Raw genomic sequence first — 25230 nt, forward strand, 5'->3', positions numbered from 1 at the left:
TATTGATCTGAAATTTCTTTAGAAAAGATTCTCTAAAAATCCACGCTTATTAATCTGAAAGTCCTTCAGAAAATATTCATTCAGGAAATAATCTTAAAAACTTTTCTTAAGAATTCGTCGCTTATTGATCGGAAAATCTTCAGAAAAAGATCTAAACTTATAGATCTGAAGGTTTTTCAAGTCATTCGAAAAATATTCATAAAAACTTATATTACTCTGAAAATCTTTTAAAATATTGGTAAACTTTTATTATTCGGAAGTTACTTCCTGAAAATTGTATATTCTTTAAAAATACATACATCAAATATCTATAAATCCATCCAAATATTTTATTTCAACTCTTTATGAAATTCTTTAATTTCCCTCCGCATCCTTTATCTAATTATTGGTTAACAACATTTCCCAACAACCGGCAAATGTTGACTTATTCTGTTGCAAAACAACAACATCGAGAAAAAGAATACAAAAAAACAATATAACAGTTACATAGTTGGCTTGGAATACTATCCATAATTACCAGCTAACATGCAAAACACTTCAGAGAAACGACAAAGTTAATAAACCAAGTAATGAGTTATGGGGCCAACAACTTTGTTGTTGTAGTTTTTTTCTTCCTTCTTCGACTTCTTCCTCTGCTGCAATCATCTTCTAAATCGAGTGGCCAAAGAATGGCCCCAAAACTTCCATGCTTGGTACATAGAGTTTGTCCAGCTGGCACGTATTTGTTTACAACAATTTATTATAAAATATGATAGTTCAATATGATGTTGCTGTTGTTTTTCTTGGAGGTAATTTTTTAATATTCTTTTTCTTTTTTTTCAGAAATTATGGAGAAATCCACATCATCAGCAACTTGGAACACCCCATGTCCTGCCTCATACTAATGTGAGTAAAGTAGAAGTTATAAAGTCAACTCAACCGTCTATGCTTAAAGAATATTCTTATAGCTCCCTCTTCTTTGAGGGTGTATGGTTGTTAAGGGGAGGGAGTGGTGGGTTTTGTCTAAATAACATTAAAGGCCATAAATATTAAATGTGATACGTTAAGTGTGTATATGTGTGTGTGCGTTTTTGTGCAAGTAAATAAAATTGCACGTAATAACATGGCGAACGATATGGGTTATGTAAAGTCTTAATGATAGGGTCAGCTATGAATGGGTTGGCAAATAACAATGGTGTCGGGGGCCTTTCAGATCTGAAAGTCCGCGCTTATGAAAAATTTATATTAAATATCCAGGATTAGCTCCAGATTTTCTTAAAAAATAGAATTTAAAAATCCAAATATATAGCTCATAATGTCTTACATAAAATATATATATTTTTAAACCAAGCTTATGATATGATGTCCCAAATATTCTTAAAAAGCTACTGTTAAGTACCCTCAAAATTATTCCTTAAACTCCGAACTAAAGGACCCCATAAAAAATGCGTTCTTACCGCTCTAAAAGTTATTCGAGAAATGAAACGCTTATGACTTTAAATGGTACTAGAAAAAATGCTTTAAAAATCGACGTCTATGACTGTAAATGCCCTGCGGAAAAAATAAATGTCCCTAAAAAAAAATACTTTAAAGATCCACGCATATGACTGTAAATGTGTAACAAATATATGTCCTTACAAAAACTCACAAAATCCACGCTATGACTGTGAAAATGTAAATGTCGTTAAAAAAATTAATAAAAATCCACACCAACCCAATGTCTTTTGGAAAACATAAATGTCTTTGAAAACATATTCTTTAAAATTCACGGTTATTGATCTATTGGTCCTTGAAAATATATACTCTAAAAAATCCACGCTTATCACTGAAAATGTCCTTGAAAAAATATTTTTTGAAAAATCCACGCTTATGACTGTAAATGTCCTTTGGAAAAAATAAATGCCCTTGAAAAAATAATCTTTGAAAATTTACGCTTATGTTGATATTAAAAAATATACTGCAGAAATCCTTTGGAAAAATAAATGTCCTTAAATAAATATTGTTTAAAACTTCGCGCTTATTGGTCTGTTGGTCCTTTTAAAATATTCTTTAAAAATCAACGTGTTTTGGTCTGTTAGTTATTGAAAAAAAATTCTTTAAAAATCCACGCTAATGACTGTAAATGTCATTTGGAAAAAATAAATGTCCATGAAAAAATATTCATTAAAATCCACGTTTATGACTGTAAATGTCCTTTGGTAAAAATAAATGTCCTTGAAAAAAATACTCTTTAAAAATGTACGCTTATGATGACATTAAAAAATATTGATACTTGGAAAAATATTCTTTAAACATAAACGGCTATTGGTCTATTGGTTCTTAAAAATCCACGTTTATTGATCTGTTGGTCCTTAAAAAATATACTTTGAAAAACACGCTTATAGGTTTATTGGTCTGTTAGTCCTTGAAAAAATCTACTTTAAAAATTTACGCTAGTTCGTCTGTTGGTCCTTTAAAAATCTAAGATTATTGGTCTGTTGGTCCTTGAAATAATTAACATTAAAAATACATGATTATTTACCTATTTGCCCTTGAAAAATATTCTGTAAAAATAATAATAAATATCCAAGCTTCTTGGTTTGTCAACCCTTAGACTTTTTCCATTAAAAAAATCATTCTGTAGCTCCTTGAAAAAAATCCTTTAATTGAACAAATCCAAACTTATTTTTATTAGACGTCGTGCCTTTGATTTCCCCTACCAGTTTAATAGAATGCATTACATTATCTATATAAAATCCAAAACTTATAAAATATTCTTGTAACATTAAAAAAAAACAAAAAATAAAGTGGCAACTAACCAACTACTAGCCAGCCGCTTCCTTCCTATAGTCTCCATTATGAATTTGCACACCAACAAAATTTTACACACACACATATAGGGTGGATTTTTGGGACACACATTCTCTCGGATATCCTTAAGTTAAAATTTGCCTCGTTTTTCTATTTTTAGTCAAGTCAAGCGGAGTTCTAGTTCGTTTAGATCCTCCAAGTTATGAATGCTGGTTCATTTACTCCAACGACGATGACGACGACAACATTATTTGCATAATAAACTTATTGAGGAGGACGATGGTATCTTGCCGGGCTTTTTAGTAGCTATTGCTTGGCTCTTGAATTGGTCACAAATTTTATATAAAAATGCACTGGTCGTGGTGGTGGTACTGGCAAAGATCTTCTCATAGACATTGGTTCGCATATAATTGTGAGGATGAACATGAGAATGAATGAAAAAAAAACAACGAGCAGGACAACAACCATGGTTATCATCAAGTTTCAGGTACCCTTGAGGCAAGTGTTTGTGTAATGTTTATAAATATTTTAAATTAATATGCATAAATAGCAAATTACGACAAACGTAGAAACCAGCAGAAGCAACAACAGCAACAACAACCACTGCAGAAATTTGCACACCAAAAAACGTGGTCAAATAAAGTGGAAGATTCACGACAACATCAACACGTTCTATATTTTTGAGATTGTTGGCAACGGAGAGGGGGGATTTTAGAATGTGGGGGGACGCATACGCTGTGGACACGTGATGTCCTTACAATCGTACAGGTGGAAACGTGTTGCAGTGTAAACTTAACTATGTTATTCAAATGACAGTTAGTTAGTTATGCACTTGAAGAAAAACTATTTGGTAGGGCATTCAAATATATAACCGAACAATTTTCTAGAGAAAATAAAAAAAATTCATGAGACAAGAAGGTATTATGGGGGACAAATTATATTGTCGGGTTTGTAGTTTTCTGAGACTTAGGAGTCTAAAATTTCATTTTATAAAAGCAATGGCGCGTCCTGGGGATTTCAATTTTTTTCCATAGGAAAAAGTAGCGACCTAGGGTTCCCAGATTTTTTCTATGGAAAAAAGTAGCCACCTGAAAATATATACTTTAATATAGGGGTCTTAGGTTTTTTCTTAGAAATAGGTAGCAATCTACAGGTTTCAGATATTTTTCTATATATAAAAGTAACCATCTATAGAAAAAGTAGCGACTAAGGGATCTCAGATTTTTTTTCTATAGAAAATGTAGCAACCTATGGATCTCGGATTTTTTCTGTAGAAAAAAGTAGCGAGCTAGGGGTCTCCGATTTTATTCTATAGAAAAAAATAGCGGCTTAGGGGTCACAGATTTTTTTCTTTAAAGAAAGTAACCACCTACGGGTCTCAGATTTGTCTCTATATTTCTTATTTTTTTCTATAGAAAAAGAAACAAACAAAATTGACGGTGTAGGGACCTTAGATTTTTATAGGAAATAAATAATTAATAGATGTCCCAGATTTCTTCTAGAAAAAAGATATTACCTTGGAATTTCAGGGAATTTCTTCATAAATATCTATTTTAAATTCGCCACAGTGTAACTAGGTTCATTAAACCCCAAAAATTTCGTTCTTTTCCGCTAAAGGAAGACGGATGTGTCTTTATTACTTCCTATTTTCTAAAGGAAATAAAACTTCAGTCTTTACCAAAAGTGTTCATCTCTCATGCTATAGATTTTTACATCTACAATGTGTTTGCAACCCCTTCACAACGCTAAGCCTTTTTCCAACGACATGCGTTCCTTCATTTGTCCTCAAAAACATTTCAACTGGTTCAATGTTAGGACAGGAAGAAAACTGGTTTTTATCCTTTTTATGCTGATTCTCACCCCTTTCTGGGTGTCTTTGGCTTATTTATAGCACTTTACTGGTTACAGCATCCTGATTTGGAAATCCTGTGTGGTCAGACGTTATGAATTGTCCAGTTTTTGTCATTGAATTTTTCGTTAAAAATAATTCCATGAGAAAATGTTGAGAAAAACAAGATTTTTCGGCATCTTATGGAACATCTTTGAGGTGCGTGTGTGTTTGCCTTTTTTGAAAACACGTTTTGTGGATTTTAGATGCTAGACGGAATCCTCTATTTTGGTGGGGCCAAAGTTCGAAGGTTATTGGCCGGAGTCTGGACATCACTGAGATATATGAAAGGATTAAAATGGTTGAGGATGTTGAAACTCCAAAGGAGTGTGGGAAAATGTTTTGGAATTTTTATGATATTTCTATGAGTCTGAGGAAGAATGTCCCGTGTAGGGATGCTAGGAATATTATTTCTTTTCAGGTTTGATATAAGCAACAAATGAATTGTTAAACATTTAAATAAAATCGTATGATGTGTGTTCAAAAATTTTTTTAAAATTTTAAAATTCTGATATAGAAGATTATTATATCTGGTTTAGATTCATAATTCTGATATGTACGGAAAATTCCACTTGTAGGAGTAAATTAACTATTTCATCATCACAACATCTATATTCTATTCTATATTCATTTTAATGAGGCATTCCGTGTCCCTGGTACCAAAAAGCTTATTCCCTTACAATTTTCAATACATAACCCTGTTTTCAAGTAGCTACCACCGAAACGTCCCTGCCTATTTAAAATATGTTGATGTTTCTAGTTAAGTAGCAATTTCGGAAATACAATTCGGCAGAAAATTTTTTTATATAGTTACCGGCTATGTTAATCCTATATAAAAGGGTTCGCACCCTTTTAGGCATTTTTATGGTTCTAGTCACATTTTGCAAACAAGATGACTATAAGTAGGCACTTCGAGGCTTCAGGGAATCTTCAGTGATCATATATATTAAAAAAGTATAAACTAATTGACTGATTTAACGATTAACATCAACTCCCACCAACTCAAGCTACAATCTAAAAAAATTTTGGTGAGGGTCACTCTTAGTCCAAATGTGTTAGATACGGCTAGGTGTTTGGAAATTCGTACTAGAACGGCATGAAAAGTGCTAAAAAGTACTAAATATAATACCATTTGTATTTGGAGAACAGTGGAGCTAGAACTTTTAAATAAATTTAGAATGCATATAATATATGTAGTTTGAAAATTTGTACTTATGGTGCAATTTGAATTTTGGGTGAACCTAGGTGAAGCTAGAATCCTGAAATTCGGAGTCATTTTTGGAGTGTAGTGTTGGGGTATGTAGGATGTTTTGGGAATGCGTACTAATGTGTTTTGCATGGTAGTTAATTTGGTACAATTATTGTATATTTGAGTGAGGCGAATGGGCTGGAGTCCTGAAATTTGGAAATATAATTTATATTGGATTTACATATAATTTATTTAATACCGAACGAGGATTCAGACAAGGTGACAGTTTGTCGTGTGATCTTTTTAACATCCTATTCGAAAATGTCATACGAGAGCCAAGAGGACAAAATGGGTCGAACATTGAGAGCGGTAACAGCCACTTTTGAACAAATTTAGGAGTCTGCCAAAGTTGGTCTGGCAGTAAACGGCGAGAAGACCAAGCTGATGGTATCAAGACGAACTTCAGAACTACAGCTTCGAGGTAGTCAAAAATGTTATATACCTTGGTACCGCCATAAATTAAACGAATGACATCTGTTTTGAAATGCGGAGAAGGATAGTGATGGCCAACCGATGCTACTATGGTCTGAGCAAACAACTCAAAAGCAAGGCCACCTGATACTGCCCGTACTATTATACGGATCTGAAGCATGGTGTGTTTGAGAGAAAAATTCTCCGAAAGATCTATGGGCTGATCTGCGTTGACGGTGTATACCGCCGTCGAATGAACCATGAGTTCGACCAGCTATTCTCGGACATCTACATTGTTAGAGGCATTGAGTTGCAGCGACTACGTTGGCTAGGTCATGTTTTGAGGATGGATGAAGTTGCCCCAGCCCAGAAGGCATATAAAAGCGAACCAGCTGATGGTTCGCGCAGAAGTGGAAGGCCAAGAACACGTTGGAAAGATCAAGCCGAAGACAACATCGTCGAAAATGGTCTTTCAAATTGGAATAACTGCGCAAATGACCTGGAAATCTTTTCTAAACTCTGCTTATGGAACGATAGTTCTGTCACAAGCTAGCTAAGTAAGTAAGTATAGAGCTCGAATTATGAAATTTAAAATATGTTTTGGAACTAAGTACTACAAGAGGGGAAAGTTAATAAATGGTTCAAAAATTAGTATAGCGCTGGATTTGTGTAGCGATTAGACTTGGTGTGTAGTGTTGATATATGGAAAATGATTTTTGAAATACATTCTATAAGAGAAGAAAGGATGTAAATGGAACTAACATTTTAATTATGATCAATATTGGTGTTGTGTATGTTGATTAGCTCTTCTGAGATGTGCTGTTTTCTGTAAAAACAAAATAATATTTTAAGCTATGTTTAAAAAATTCGCTAACGAAGTAGCGGTATTTAAAATAAATGCTAGTATTCAAAATAAATGTTCAAAAACGTGCGGATCTTTCAACTAATTTCTAATATGAACATGAATCGTTAGCTCAGCCGAGTCGAACTGTGTATACTCTCGACATATGACATTCAAACACTCTTTCGGAAGGAATTCAACGTTGACCTCTGTGGAAAATCCGCATATAAAATATTTTCAATGGTTCTCAAACATTTGGGCAGTCATATTGATAACCTTGTATATCCGAAATATTTTTATACAATCTGTTGACGATTTGAACAGATTGTTAATAAAAAGCTTAAGGCAGATATAAAGGAAGTTTTTATAAAGGAATTGGGGGAGTCTTCATAGACGAACTGAAGGGATATTTTATAGAGGATTTGAAGGGTGCCTTTTATAAAAAAAAATGTCGTTAGTAGTACGTACATAACTAAGGCCAACAAAAGTGTACGTGTTGTAATTAAGGACTTACCAATTATTGTTCTTTTCAAGGACATGCGATTTTATTTTATTAATGGAAATTTTCCTTTATAAATAAGAGCAAATTATGTTGACATATAATTGGATGAGATTTGAATTTTTGTAATTAGATTTTTATTTTATAGAAACCTAGAATTTCAAAATATCAAGACAAATAATTCGAAATTTGCGGAATGGAGGTTAAAAAAGAGAAATTAAATAAGTTAAATATTGGTAGAATTGGAAAAAAATTCTAGAAAAAAAATCAGATTTTTTTTTAAATTTCGTGAAATCAGAATTGCTCTTAATAAAAATGTGGCGTTTTATTTTTGGAAATAAATCATACATTTTAAAGAATATTAACAGTGACTGAAAGAAATGCCACAATGAATGTGGATAACCGGTATGGCGCATGTCCATTTATATTTTTTGTTTTGTGCATATTTTTGGTGTCTTTGATATTTCCTTCTAATAACATATTTTAAAGTATCTATATAAAGAAAACGTATGAACAACTTCAACTCAATAGATCTAAGCACACTTGGGAAGCTGCTACCAAAATTAAAAAGCTTTACCTGCTACCATATTTTCAAACAAATTACGAATTAAATATTAATTAAAATTTGTTATTTTTTCTTTTATTTACTTTTTAATGGGCTTTTACTTTCTATTGTTTTTATTTTAATAAATCATTTGTCACAAAATATGTAAAAATAATTGTTATGTTAAAATATTCCTTAAACTTATATATATCTATGTGTGTTAGTCGCTAACACATTGCACACTCTGTACACAGACGTCCTCATTATCCTTTGAAAGTTTGAACGATAATCTCAGCTATATTTCACAAGATGTCGCGGCATGTAATGTCGATAATGCAGTGTTACAATTATCCGTTATCCTGTAAAGAGAGTAAAAAGAAAAATGTTTCAATTAGAGTTTATTTTAGATATTCTCTTATTTTCTGTTTTGTTTCTTTTATAGGGGATGTTTGTAAGATGTGCAATATGGGATACTATTTCATAGGTATGTCTAATTAGAATAAAAACAAGGTGATTCACATAATTAAATTTTGAAAAGGAATTGTAAAAGTAAAGGAGCAGTGATTTCTAAAAATTTAATAAAAAGTTAGATTGATGAATTCAAGATAATCATACATAAGTGTGTATATAATTGCTATATATTACATATATAAATATTATATTGTAGAACATGGAGGGTGAATGCTAGTTTTTCTTAAAGATTTTGTAACCCTATCAGCCTTATGATAATATATTGGAACGTTAATATTATTCTGAAGATGTTATAGGGTTGATGGACAAATATTGAAGGAATAGTTCAATAAATGGTCATTCAATGTTATGTTCTAATTCATTACAAAATGTTCAAATTTTACTTATATTCAAATGATATTTTGAGCATTCGCATATAAGTAACCCGTTTCTTCATAGTAATGAGTTCAGATCTTCTCTTGTTATAAGACTAATGAGAGGGGTTGGGGTAGAAAATACTTTTTCTTCGAAGGAAATGCCATCCCATACCAAAATATTCGCTCTTAGGAGGGGTTAGTCACTTTAAGTGTGTCTGACACGCGTATCTATAAGCAGCAACAAGAAACAGATAGAAAAATGAGGGGATGAATTGGAAAGCGTTGTGAAATTATACGTTTAAACCAATGAATATGAGTGCTACACATGTATATGAGGAAACCAAAGAGACGATTCAATTTTTATCCATGATTCAGGCCTAAAATTTTATCTTTTGGGAATGAGTAATTTTTATTCCCTCAGGGTATATAAAAAAAATATATATATAAAATATGCTTATCGAAATATTGGTTTCTGTGAAAATTTGGAGTCGATTTACAAATGACTGCCGATTTCATCCAAACATTGTATATGGTAATATTTCTTCTAAACTTAGTTTATGTTTGAAAATTGGGAATATCGGTACAATCCTTCTGGTACCACCCCCACTAAATGGTCAAAATTGTGCAAAAAAAAAATATTTTATAATATTAAATTGGTGAAAACGAAATCCATTATGAAAATGTCGATAAAATCGGAGAAATAATCGAAGTTGATTGGCATGTTAGCAGTCGTAACATCGTCCAGGAGATAAAAATCGACCACAAAACTTTTTTAAACCATTTACACAAAGCCCGATTAAAAAAGAAGCTCCATGTTTGGGTGCCACACCAATAACAGAAAAATAAGATGGATCGGATTTCTATCTGCGAAGCCTTGTCCAAACGGAATAAGAAATTTATAATATACGATAACTCTGTGCGAAAACGATCGTGGTCAAAGAGCAGTGACGCACCTCAAAACTATGGCCAAACCAGGACTAACGGCCAGGAAGGTTCTGCTATGCCTTTGGTTGGACTGAAAGGGAATTATTTATAATGAGTTGATTCGATATGGCCAAACGCTTAATGCTTATCTCTATTGTCAACAACGGCCAGAATTGGCCAACAGGAGAGGTGTCGAGTTCCACCAGGACAACGCTAGGCCACACACATCTACAGTAGTGACTCGCCAGAAACTTCGGGAGCTTTGTTGGGAAGTTTTAATGCATCCGCCATACAGCCAGGACTTGGCACAAAGCGATTATCTGATTTGTCGTGCATTGCAAATTTTCTGTAATGATAAAAAACGGTGCATCTTTGGCCAAAATCGGACATTCCGAAGCATGTTAAATAAAGTCCTATAGTTCATATAAAAATAATGGATTTCTTTTTCCCCAACCTTATAAAGCGAATAATAAAACGTGTGTGTAATTCCGAAGACCTTCGCAAACCATTGGCTGAAGGTTTTTATCTGTCGACTGAGGCTTTTTAGTAGCTTAGTTTAATTTATGATTGGTTTTTGTATTTATGATTTTATTTAGTTTGTGATCACACCATACAAACTGAATTCCAAGTTTAATTTCAAGTCCCAGTAGCGGCGGTATTTTACAAATGGGGTGAACTATTGACCTTTTCATTTAGAATGTTAAAATTTTTTAGGACGAAGTCAAAATTTGGAACTATATTTAATGTTCTGAAAACCCTAGTAACATCTTTGGAAAATGTGGCTAGGATCACTAGAACACCTAAAATGGGGTAAATCCTTTATGAGGGAGTTGTCCCAGAATATGGACTTTAATTGAAAAATTAGGTTCATATTCCCACTTATTCCAAATACAGAGACTTCGATTGGGACTAATACCAAAGACAGACCATTCTTTTGGAGCGAGTACCTAAGATCATACTATAACAAAAAAGAATATATGACATCTGTATGAGACAAAGATATCCTTCCTGTAACCAAGAACGCTAAATTACAGCCACTTTGGTTAAAAAAATGTTCCGGACTCTAAAACTACCGAAAATGGAACATTAGGCCTATTGACATCACCCAAGGCGCTTTTTTATATTGCTTACGAATATTGTAAGAAATATTCCATATCCTGATCACATTATTATAGCACATAAAATCACAATAATCAGCTAAAATTATCGAAGTCATTTAAAATTTATGCCAATTTGTCAAATACTCTTCCCCTTTCCAATTCAGTATAAAATCATAAGTAAACTTTGAATGTTCGAAATTTATTTCATCCTTTACTTACATTTAATTAAATTAACAAAGAGAGGGACATCGACGATGATGACTACTACTTCCAACGTTCCCCAAAACCCACACCTACAGTGGCAAACAGTACTCAAGGGGATGCCAGCATTCAGTTTTGTCCGTTTGGCAAACAACCTCTGGCAAAAGCAAAGGACAAATATTAAAAAAAAACACTTTACATGAGAGTGTGAGAATGTAGAAACAACAAAGAAATGGTGGGATAGGTTATAGAAGCTATAAAGGTACTGCAGCCTTATTGGCGAAGAAGAAATTTGCACAACGTTCGGCGAGCAAGTAACCTCAAGTCAAGCCACTCAACTCAGGCCGGCAACCAGTCAGCCATGCTGCACAGAAGGCAAGGACAAAAAAAAAAACGTATCCATTAAGGCGTTGTAGAATATAGAAATCAAAAAGGAAAGTAATACAAGAAAATGAAATTAAAATAAAATAATAAAAAGGATTAAAAACAAGAACGACCAAACATCACTAACATAAAACGAGAAAATGAAAATAGAACCAGGATCCAAGATAACGGAGAAGACCCAAGACCAATGGGAGAAAGGGTTGGGGAAACAAACTCTAGAAAAAGTGCTCACAGCCATAAGAGACGATTTTTTAGTTGTTAGTTTTTATATGTTTTTCTTTTTTGTAATAATAAAATGGAAAATATAGAAGGGGCGGTTCCCATTAAAATAAGAAAATAGAAAAATGCAGAAAAAACACTAGAAACCAGAGCAATAGAAAAAGTAAAATACCTTAAAAAATAAAGATTAATGGTATAAGATAGAAGGGATGGACCACACTTATGTTTGCCGAGCAGAAGTATGAAAAAAAAATAATTGAAGCATTCTCTATAGACAATCATTTTGTCTCCTGGCCATTCATATTTTTATGGATTTCGGAGTATTAATGACCACCAGGAATATTGAGACTAAAATGCTTACGTGTCGGATATAAGGCTACACAGACTACGTGTGTGCGTCATTAAACCGGTTTTTACTTCAAGTATGTGAAGTGTTTCGGGAAGAAGAAAATGCTTACAAATACATATAAAAAGATAAATATTTTGTGGATTAACCCTTTAGGTGTCGAAAATATTAGTTAGTTTCTTATCCTAGAAAAAGATAAACGTGGAATAACATCGGAAAGTTAGATGTGGATTTCTAAGATCATTTTTTATACCCTCAGCCTTAAAGCTAATGAGGGTATATACACTTTGATACGGTGCAAATGTACCTCATCGAAATGTTTGTTTCATACCCCATGTTTCTTTGGACCAAATGAGTTTCAAAAAATTTGGAGTCGATTTAGAAATGTCCGCCCGCCCTTTTGTCTGTTTGGTCGGCTGGTGCACATGACAACTCTCGAAGGGAATAATGAATTTCATCCAAATATTGCGCATCTTAATATTTCTTCCAAACTTAGTTCAAGTTCGAAGATGGGGAATATCGGCCCACTCCTTCAGGAAATCTTCAGAAATCTTGAAAACTTTAAACTCAATTAAATTTGAAGTTGGTCCTTTTTTAATTTACATCGAAGTCTTAATAAAATTATTAAAATTTTAGTTTTTTAGAAGTCAGTCAATTCACTAAAGGGTTAACAACACCACACCAGTCTAATAAATTTGTATGTTTAATCGAATCACGTGCAAATGTTTGAAATTATAAATAAAATAGACAAAAAACCAAGTAAAGGACAAAACATGTAAAAACAGAATATACCCCATCATCTTACATACTCCTTTCAATTATAGCTTAGACCTAACGAAAAACCTTCTATGTAATCGAATCGATTTCATAAACCTTAATGGTTATGAACTTTGAACCATAAGCAGCAAATTTCAAATGCTGACATTCATGTTCACATCAGACCACAAAAAATAACCAAAATGAAGCACAACACTTTAACCAAGATAAAGGAGAGAAAGGAAACAACGAAGTTATAAAAACGACTCTAACGAGAGTAACAACAAGGAATAAAAACAATTAAACATAGGCCAGGTTAGGCTGGACACCTAAAGGCTAACGCACACACAGGATATGCTTCCAAGGATAGTCTTATTACACACGTTTTATGATACACTGAAATTAATGATAAGCGACAATTTTTTTAGACAAAATTGTTGTAGTTGAGATAATGACTTGTCGTCTCAAGTACATGGACACAAATATTGGTACACTTACAAAAAATTATTGATGGATTTATGGGTGTGTGAGAATCTTTAGATTCGTACAGAGACTTTTTCGGAATATTGGTATTAATATATAATTAGTTTATTTTTAAAATCATCATATTTACATTTATTTGGTATAGCTGAAATTAATATCTGGTGAAGCATATCCTCGGTGTATTTGTATATTTCGATTTTTAAATCGAATACATTTCGGTTTAAACTGTTTTCGTATTGAATATGTTTTTGTACTTTTTTGGAGCCAATGCTGAATTAACATTAGCATAAATCAATATCGATCCGCTGATCATTATACCCTTCACCACACTGTGGTACAGGGTATTATGTCTTTGTGCATATGTTTGTAACAGGCAAAAGGAAACGAGATAGGCACATGGTTCCTTTTGAGAATATGCATAGAATCACTTTCTGAGTCGATTTACGCATGTCCGTCTGTCCGTCCGTCTGTCCGTCCGTCTGTCCGTCCGTCCGTCCGTCCGTCTGTCCGTCCATGTATTTTTGTGAACAAAGTACAGGTCGCATTTTTGATCCGATTTGGATGAAATTTGGCATAGGTCACTTATTTGGCCCAAGGACGAACCCTATTGAAATTGGGAAAAATCGGTTCAGATTTAGATATAGCTCCCATATATATTTTCACCCGATATAGGCACCAAAGTACCTATATATCATTCGATTTGCACGAAATTTGGCATAGCGTACTGAATGAGGTCCAAAATGATGTGTGCTGAGTTTCGTGAAAATCGGGTCAGATTTAGATATAGCCCCCATATATATTTTCGCCCGATATAGGCACCAAAGTACCTATATCATTCGATTTGCACGAAATTTGGCATAGTGTACTGAATTAGGTCCATAATGGTGTGTGCTGAGTTTCGTGAAAATCGGTTCAGATTTAGATATAGCTCCCATATATATTTTCGTCCGATTTAAGGTAAACGTGGCACCAAAGTACCTATATATCTTTCGATTTCCACGAAATTTGGCATAGCGTACTGAATTAGGTATAGAATGATGTGTGTTAAGTTTCCTGAAAATCGGTTCAGATTTAGATATAGCTCCCATATATATTTTCGTCCGATTTAATTTAAATGGTGCACCAATGTCCCTATATATCTTTCGATTTGCACCAAAGTTGGCACAGCGTAATGAATTAGTTATAGAATGGTGTGTGTTAAGTTTCCTGAAAATCGGTTCAGATTTAGATATAGCTCCTATATATATTTTCGTCCGATTTAATGTAAATGGTCTACCAAAGTCCCTATATATCTTTCAATTTGCACGAAAGTTGGCACATCGTAATCAATTAGGAATATAATGGTGTGTGTTAAGTTTCCTGAAAATCGGTCCAGATTTAGATATAGCTCCCATATATATTTTCATCCGATTTAATCTGAATGGTGCACCAATGTCCCTATATATCTTTCGATTTGCACCAAAGTTGGCACAGCGTAATGAATTAGTTATAGAATGGTGTGTGTTAAGTTTCCTGAAAATCGGTTCAGATTTAGATATAGCTCCTATATATATTTTCGTCCGATTTAATGTAAATGGTCTACCAAAGTCCCTATATATCTTTCGATTTGCACGAAATTTGGCACTGCGTTATGGATGAGGTCTGGAATGATGTGTGTTAAGTTTCCTGAAATCGTTGAAATCGGTTCAGATTTAGATATAGCTTCTATTTCATCTGTTGAATATGCTCAAAGTGGTGAAGGGTATCATATAGTCGGCCCCGTCCGACTTTACTACTTTCCTTACTGGTTTTTTTTTCAAAAAACTATGTATAAGTATTAAGTCCTAACTTTCAGCTTATACAAAAATTTCCAATAGCTCCTTGTTGAGGTCAATTTCTAAAACACATTTTTATACACAATGTGGTACAGGGTATTATGTCTTTGTGCATATGTTTGTAACAGGCAAAAGTGAACGAACTAGACACATGATTCCTTTTGAGAATATGCATAAAATCACTATCTAAGTCGATTTATGCATATCCGTCCATCCGTCTGTCGATGTTATATAGTAAACAAAGTACAGGTCGCATTGGTCACTTATTTAGTCCAAGGACGAATCCCATTGCAATTAGAGAAAATTTGTCCGATTGGGACACAATTTTGCAAAACGTACTGAATTAGGTCCAGGTTGAAGTATGCGAAGTTTCGTTGAAAATGGTTCAGATTAAATATATTTCCCATATAAAGTTTTGCTCGATTTTATGTGAATGATTCAGCAAAATCCTAATATTTGTCCGATTGAGACAAAAATTTACATCGGGTACTGAATTAGGTCTTGACTGATGTATGTGAAGTTTTGTAGAAATCGGTTCAGATTTAGTTTCGTCTGCCTTTATGTAAATGGTGCTCCAAACTACCAATATTTGTCTGATTGTGTGTTGAGGTTGGATGAAAGCGGTCAAGATTTATATATATATATGTCTTATATATATTTTCTTCCGATTTTATGTAAATGGTGCTCCGAAGAGCCTATGTTTCTTCGATTTACACGAATTTTAAACCCAATACCCATATTTAAATACAGCTCTCGATTTTATACAAATGGTACACCAAAGGATCCAAGTCTGCCCGTTTGACATGCATTTTTTTCATTGATATCAGAATGGTAGAGTAACTTCGGGTAATGTGGACCACCATTTTCTTTTTTTGATATTGTGGGCGTAACAACGGTAAAAAATAAAAACAAATTGTTTTCACAGCATGGTAGATTTGTTGGCTAATTATATTCCAGGTCAAAAATTATATATATTTGTCCATAAAAATGTTATTGCATTATATTTCAAAAAGCTCTAAACTGCGAATAAAAATAACTTGGCGGGTAATGTGGACCAGTATGTGTGGGTAATGAGGATCAGTAAGTTAAAGGTAGGTTGTGGATTGGTTGTGATAAATTTCAATTTATTGCACTCCTGGGTAACAATAAATGCAAAAATAAATGGGTTTATGTTTTGGAATAGCCCCCATTTAAGGGTACCACCCCATTTGCGGTATTTTGAAGGTCCTTGCTTCATTATCCAACCGAGGCACCTATAATTTCGGATATCGAGTTTTCAGAGGATAGAATACCTCCTCGCATATTAAATGCGCCCTTGTTTCGAACTCGTCCTCATGAAAATGTCCCACTTTTTTATAGTGGTCCACATTACCCGACATTGAATATTTTTATTTAAAAATAATTATCGGCTTCAAAAATGAATAAAAATGTACAAATAACCGAAAGTAATTACAGATAAACGTGTATTTTTGTTAAAGAAAACAAGAAAACCACATAACCTATTTATATTCGAGAAAAACAAAATGTTCGACTATTTTACAAAATCGTTCGACTATTGTGCTAAAAAATTTTCAAGTCACACTTTTAAGATCAGAGCTACATTTTCACCTACTAAATTTTCAACATTGCAATTATTTATTAAAAACCAAGTTTGATGTTTGTTTTCACTAATTAGGAAAACATTTATCAAGGCGGCATTGGCATATTTCAAGCATTTTCTTAGATATGGGGGGTGGTCCACATTTGACGCATGGTCCACAATACCAGAAGTTACTCTATGTGTATAGGTTTTCAAATACGAGTACCTATATGAGTCCATATTTTTAAATAGCCCTGAAGCGGATCAACTTTATTTTTATTCAATTTTAATTACAATAGTGTAAACACGTTTTATTGATCTTATGATTTCCATATTTAAATGCAACTCTGTTTTAAACATTTGAAATTAACGATTAACTATGTAAATATTTTGTAAATAGTACTAAAAACTACATCTGTGAATCTACTACATTATTACACAACCAATACTAGACGATGATCTTGCTTCTCATAATTAGTACCTAAGCTCAATCAAATTTCAATAAAATCGCTTCACTCCGAGTCCTGGACCACCGGCTCTAATTCGTTTAGCGGACACTGAAGGCTTAAGATCATTACCCACGCTTGCCCAAGTTGATGGACTAGATCATAAGCGGGAAGTAGTTCCTAAACAAGGAGTAGCCAACATTATTTTAAATCTTGGTGTTTCGAGTTGCTTTATTTACGCCCAACGTGGGGCAAGCTTCATTGAAACCCAAGGAGTTTCTTTAGCCCCCATATAAGAGTCAAGTTCACTTTTCAGTGGTTTGAAGGTTTCAGCCGCATTTTCCTTTCTAAGGACCTGCAATTCTGTATTTCGGGTTTTAGTGGAGGAAACTCCTTATAAAAGTCCCACCTCATTTTCGGTATTTTTACGGTTTCAACCACATTTTCTTGGAGGTTGAAAATCATATTTATAGAACATTTTGTTATGAGTTCATAAATAGCACCCATTCCAGAAATTGCTGAAACTTCGTATTTTTTCGTCCGCCCCATTTCCTATATGTTGATTGTTTCAGCCGCAATTTTCTACAGAAGTGTTTACAATTTCACCCTCTGGATTATTAGAGAATGAAATATATATTTTCAGAACACATTGTCCCATTTTATTCTTAGTATTTTGATGAGTCAAGATGTATTTTCCAACCAAAGTGCTATGTACCTGTTTTTGCTTTGGATAACATTTTCTTCGAAATACCTTTAAACAGGTTGTAAGAGTTAGAGAACTATATAGTTTATTCTACTGTTGAGACATTTAGAATACAATTGATGTCGAAAATGGAGACTATGACTCATTAGATATTTAAAAAAAAGTATTGTCTTGTTTTTGTGGAAATTGGAATTTAAAAATGTGTGAAATTTTACAACTTAGTGTGGACATGCACAGCGCAGAAACTCTCGACTCACACTTGTCCTTGCTGCACCCTCCATTATAACCTTTTTGAACATTCCGAAAACACAATGGAAGTCTTATTATATTTCTTTTTTAATGGCAACGATAAAGTGTCTCTTTTAGTTTAACTATATTCAGCCTCTATCACTGCTGGGTTTATTTCTCTTTTTCTTGTCCGAAAATTGTTCTTTCTTTCCTTATTGTCGTTACAAGTTTTACATGCATACATGAATAGCTAAGTGCACCGATATGAATACATACATGAACATTTCCGGCAAATGATGTTAGAGTGGACACTCTGGACTAACCAGACGACATTGGACAATTCAAAATAGTCTTCGTTAATAGGCAATGGGGCTTTTAATTTGCATTCGTTTGCTTTGGGCCAGCAGAAATTGTCTTTATCGTTCTTTTTTCACATATTCGGCAATTTTTTAAGTAGATTTTGGGGGAGCACACTTTTTTCATTTGACATTTTATGTAGCCAGCAGCACCATAGAAGACATTTTGAGGGTTCTATTAGTGTGTGTGTGTTTTTTTTTTTTTTGACAAAAAGGTGATTTTGTTAAGTCAGCCATAAATTTGACTTAAACATTTTTTTGGATATATTTGCATAATTGTGCAAATAATTTGCACAAAATGGCTAAGGGGTTGACAAAAAAGGGCTACCAAAAGAAATGAGAAAATACTGAAGGAGATAAATGAAATAGAAATATGTAAGGAAAAACATCCATGAGAAGGCAGTATGAATAAATAAATGGAGAATGGATATTGTATGTAAAATTTGGAGGATTTAAAATTAATAGATTATGCATATGTTCGAGAAGAAATCTGCATTACTTAATAGATTATAGTATCAACGCCGGATATTAATAACATTTTAAGAAGATAATCGTTAATATAGAAAGAAATTTGGGAACAAATATAAAAAAACAAGTCCTAATAATGTATTATTAATATAATAGTATTTATAAATATTACGATCTTTATTAACAACAATCTACCAATCTACAAGCTAAGCAAACTGCATTGGAATTTTTTCACAAATTTTCTTGTGGTTATAGACACAACAAAATCCATCGAAAACAATGACACAGAAGCTGTCATTGCACCAAAGTTCAGGGTCATTGTCAAAAATTGAATTAACCCCATCTTCCGGTTGCAAACAGATATAAATTGTATATAACGACGATTGTATATAAAAACACCAAGAACACTACACTCATATATACATACACATTTACTCATACATACACACATAAAGTTAATCAACTGTAATGATTTATTAATTTGTTTAATAATGACAATGGCAACGTTGATATTCGGGATGATGTTGATGCCAACAACAACAGCAAGACCATACATTTCGGTTGCTCTTGGTGATGGGCAATGGTGGTGGTAGCAGCTGATTCGCATCATGATGATGCATTGATTCGTAACAAAAAAAAATGTAAAAAAATAATAAAAAACGAAATATTCGATAAAAAACCGAAATGGACAAACAACTGTTGCATATTTTTTGGGGTCGTCATCGACAAACACACATACTCACACACACCGATACCAGGCCAATTGCATGCCATTGCAGATGGTTGCATGGCATACGCACACATTTTCAGTTGCATCCATATGCGTATGTAAAACAGCATATATGCGTATCCTAGTAGTTTATATGTATACGTTGTGTGTCCGTGCGTGTGTTTGTGTACACACGTATTAACGTGAACTTATTGCCGAAAAAATAAAAATAAAAAAATTAAAAAAAAACAATGATTCGAATGAAACTGGAAAGAGAAAACCCTTATGCTGCCTAGGTGAGCACAGTGAAAGATATTTAAAAGAGGAGTGATGGATGAAATAGTTAATACGTGTAGTTCTTTAAAAACGAAAAGAAGAAGTAAATTACATAATGTGTTCACATTTTACCCACGCTTATAACCTTGATAGTACTTTAAAATATATTTTTGAAAAATCCACGCTTGTTGCACCGAAGGTCCACGCATATAACCGTTGTAATCCTTTGAAACATATTAGGTTGGAGAAAAAGAAATTATAAGAATTATTTTTAACATGTTTCGGAATGTCCGATTTGGGCCAAATATGCACAGTATTGTTGTTGTATTTGTTGCCATTTGAAATGTAACTTCATAATCTCTCTTTTAGAAGTCCTGCTCTCTATTTGCAAAAAACTCTAGTAGTCGATTTTCACAATTCTCCCTAAATACCAATCTCTTATCATTAAAGAAAATTTGCCACTGTAGATGTGTGGGGCCTAGCGTTGTCCTGGTGGAACACGACACCTCTCCTGTTGGCCAATTCTGGTCAATTGTAAATGGTTTAAAACAGTTTAATGGTCGATTTTTAGCTTCTGGGCGATGTTACGATTGCTAACATGCCGGTCAACTTCAACTTCTCCGATTTTAACGACGTTTTCGGCTACCGGCCTGCCTGTGCGAGGTGTATCTTTAACATCAAAAATTCCTGAACGAAATCTACGAAACCAAAATTGCACATTCACAATTTTATCCGCTTGACTTGCATTTTCGCCTTTGTCAAAGAAAAACTGTAAAATGTACCGAATTTCACTACTCTGAAGGTCTATTGAAAAATATTGTTTAATAATTCACGCTTATTGATTTTCTTTTCCCCAACCTAATAGTATTAAAACACCCTCGTTGAAAAATATTCTTGTAACATTCATAATCCTTTGAAAAATATTATTGATCTGAATAGCCTTTGAAAACCAATATTTTAAAAGTCCCCTCAATCTGCTCTGAAGGTCTATTGAAAAATATTGTTTAAAAATTCACGTTTATTGCCCTAAACTTCTTTCGAAAAATATTCTTTAAATCCACCCTTTTTGCTCCAAAGCGCCTTTACTGAAGGTCCTTTAAAAATACTCTTTAAAAATCAACGCTTGTTACACTGAAGGTGCTTTAAAAGATATTCTTTAAAAATCCACGTTTATTGCTTTGCAGGTTCTTTGAAAAATATTCTTAAAAAATCCACACTAATTGCCCTGAAGGTCCTTTGAAAAATATTGTTTAAAAATCCACGCTTATTCCACCCTGCTTATGCCACCTAAGGTCCTTTGAAAAATATACTGTATAAATATCAAAAATATTCTTAAACAATCAACGTTATTTACTCCGAAGGTCCTTTGAACGATATCATTAAAAAATCCACGCATATGGCTCCGAAGATCCTTTGAAAATTATTCTTTAAAAATCCACACTTATTGCTCCGAATGTCCTTTAAAAATATTCTTTAGAAATCCACACTTATTGTTCCGAAGGTCCTTTGAAAAATATTCTTTAAAATCCTCCGAAGGTCCTTTGATAAATTTTCTTTCATAATTCACACTCATGACCTATAAAATCCACTCTTATAACCATTGTATAACCTTTAAAAAATATTCCTTAAAAATCCATCCTTTAAAATCATATCCTGAATCAAAACTAGGGATAGGCTATTGTTCCTCCCAAAGAGTGTTATCACCGACAAGTCAATTACATTTCCTAATTAAATTGATTTACTATCGGCCACTGTTTTACCCCCCTGTAGCCATAACAAGCTGCAGTTAAATATGAATTAAGTCAATTCAATGCGATTAACGTTTGCTGAAGCTGCTGCGGTTCATGCAGTTGTCGCTGTTGTTGTTGTTGTTGGTGTTGACGCTGTTATTATTATTTCTGTTGCAGATGTACTCATCGTTTTTTGATGATTTTTTTGGAAATAAAAAACCGGGGCAAGTTTTTTTATTTTTGTGTGTGGCAAAGCGTTTTTTGTTGTTGTCTTTTTTTGCGAACGCGAAAGTTTCCATGTTTTTGTTGTTTTGTTGCACAAGGGGCAACTGCGGAATCAATGAATGAATGAATGTGTAAAATGCTTGGCGCGCGTATATGAATGAAAAACAATATACGCACGTGAAAAATAAAGGAGTGAGCGTGAGTGTGTGCGAATGTTGAAACTATCACACGCAGTGTCCTCGACGGCCAGTGGTCGTCGTTTGGTAAATACGCGTAAGGCCGTTTGTTTTTTTTTTTGCTGAAATTCGCGGCTTATTAATGCTTTCCTTTGGGTGTCGGTTGGAGTTTTGTATTTTTTGGCTGTTTTTTTTTTATTTTTTTGGCAACAAAATTTTGTTTTGGCCTTTTATTTTTTCGGCACAGCCTTTGGCAGCACTCGGTCGACGACGCATATGTGTGTGTTTGTGTGTGAGTGTGCGTGGCATGAGGCTGGAAATGCATGGTGCGTGCAATGTTGGTGCGTGTTCTTCCTGACTTTCACATTGCAGAGTGCATTTTTAATCGGAATTTTACATATGATTTCATTCGACTGCGTTTTAAATGAACCAGAGGACAACTGTTGGCTTCGGTTGTAGTGATGACATCATTCATATTTCGTTTTTTTTTTTATTTTTTTTGGTTGTTTTTTGGGGTTTTACCAACGTGAAAATGACCGAAAGTGATTTCGTGTATCTTTTTTTTTTTTTCGTTTTTTTTCGGTTATTTTGTTGTTAAATACCATTATTATATTATTGCAGTAGCTGGGAGATACGGAACTGTATTGTGTTTACCTTGTGAAGGCCAATGTCAACTTCATCATCATGGTCATCGCCAACAACCTTGTCAGAGGATATTGTATTGCATATAATGTAAACGAGCAGCTGCCAAAAAACAACGGATAAAAAAAACTATGTTTTTTATTCTGTGTGAAGGACATTTATGTTGAGGTGTTCCACCATTTTATCAGTCATATGGTATTTGTTGTTGTCATTCATTAGAATGTCTGTTAATGTTTGGGTTGTGAAACAAAACTTTGTTGTTGTTTTTATTGATGGAGCTATTGTAGAATATTTGGTCAGTATGCTAGAATATGTTATAGTTTAGCTTTTATTTTTTTAGTTTACCGCGACTATTTTATGTTAACTGACGTAAATTGACTATTCCATGAGATTTTATTCGATACTGATGGATTGTAAGGGAGGCATTTGGACCACATTTTTTTGTTTATATAACATACATTTTTAACAAATATTTGGTTTTTTCATTAGATTTTTTTTTAATTGGGTATAAAAACGTTTTTGATATGCTAACGAATAATTTAGTCGATTTTTAGTATTTAATATTTGAATCATAATTAATTATAGGGTGTAATGTTTTTCAGGAATTTTTTGGAGGATATTTTCTTGAGGAACTTAACAAGTTTGAATTTTATATATGACATTGTTGTTAGGACCTGGACTAGAGTAGAGTTCTATGGGAATCCTGACAATCGTGGTGTTTTAAAGAATATTTTTACGAGGAATTATTTTTGAGGATCCTTACAAGATTTTTTCAATGCCTATATTTAGGTGTAGATTAAAAGAAAACATTTTTTCCAGGCCTATATTTAGGCGTGGATTGTTAAATAATATTTTTCAAGGCCTTTATTTAAGCGTATAAAATTTGAATTTGTTATTAACTTGATTTTGATTTTGTGTAAGAACCTTTTTTATTTTTTTAAGGATCTTCCTTAAATTTTCGAGGAGCAGAAGCCTGGAATTTGTAGGAATATTTGTTCGAGAACCATTACATTGACATAGAATATTTTTGTGCGTGGATTTGTTAAAGAATATTTTTTGAGAACACTGACAAAATTCAATTTTTTACAAGCTCGCATTCCAAAAGAATATTGTAATAGTATTTTTGTCAAGGATATTTTATTCGAGGATTGTCACAAATTACGTCGCAAATCGAGTATTATATTAAATGAATATTTTTCGAAAACCGTGACAATCGTAATTATTTTTATAGTTTTTAGTCTGGATTTCGAATTTTAGAGATTTTGAATCTTCGTATATTTTATCGCAACGATTTCTAAATGGCCAAATCAAGTCCTGATTTTGCATTCTACAAGAATTTTTTATTTTGTTGAAGACTATAATCAGTGATTTTAATGTTATAGAGGATCACTTGAAGCTCGAGGACCGAGTTTGGTTTGACATTCAGTATTTCTGATGTTACAAGGCGGGATGTTTATTTTATTTTAAGAGCTATTTTAACAATATATAAATTATATATTAAATATTATTTTTCATATAATTTATTTTGAAGGAGGTAACAATATTTCCCAAGAAGTTAAGTAAGGGTTTTGCTGAATAACTCCCAACTATGTTTCTGTATTAACCGACAAATTCCCATAAATCTAGAGTGGTTGTTTTTTTAACTGAAATTCGCGGCTTATTAATGCTGAATAACTCCCAACTATATTTCTGTATTAACCGACAAATTCCCATAATGAAAAATCTAAAGTGGTTCTAGTTGTAAGGATTTGCACAGTATATCTATGCAGACAAGTCTGACATCAGCTCGGACCACAATGAACAAATTATAATCATCATGGAATAGATTTTGAAACATATACAAAATTCTAGTCGGACTTACGGAGGTCACATTGTCTAATCTCTTTAAAAATAGTTGGATGTTGAATTTTATCTTAAAAACTCCGTTGAAACCTATTTTACTCTTAAGTCAGTTTACATAATTCCTATTAAATTTCATATTCAAATCATTCAAAAACACACAAGGTTAAAAATTTCTTTATTTCTCCTAAAGTTATTGCAAGAAATTACCTTTAAAATCAAAATGGAAAAAATGACTACATTCATTCGTTCATCTATTATCTTTAACATTTTTAAATTTAATTTGCCAGGTTGTGAGTTGTTTTTGTGGCTGTTGTCGTCGTCGTTGTTGTTGTTGGTGTGTTGGTTGCTATGCTCTCCAACATTAATCCATTTTCATTGAAATAAGTTTAATTTATCTTCTGGTGGCAGAAAAGGGACGCCATTTTTGTATAATTTAACATCCCTCGTTTTGTCCTTGCCAGGCAAAGAACATAGAGGACAAACGAATAGAATGTATACAACAAAATGGTACAAACACACACACACATACGCACGCATACCTATGTACGAATGTCATATGCAATCGTACATACACGTTCTACATACATAGATATCA

Source organism: Musca vetustissima, unplaced genomic scaffold, assembly GCF_032173495.1.
Source record: "Musca vetustissima isolate MV318-11 ecotype Yass unplaced genomic scaffold, APGP_CSIRO_Mvet_v1 utg12772, whole genome shotgun sequence".
NCBI lineage: Eukaryota > Metazoa > Arthropoda > Insecta > Diptera > Muscidae > Musca > Musca vetustissima.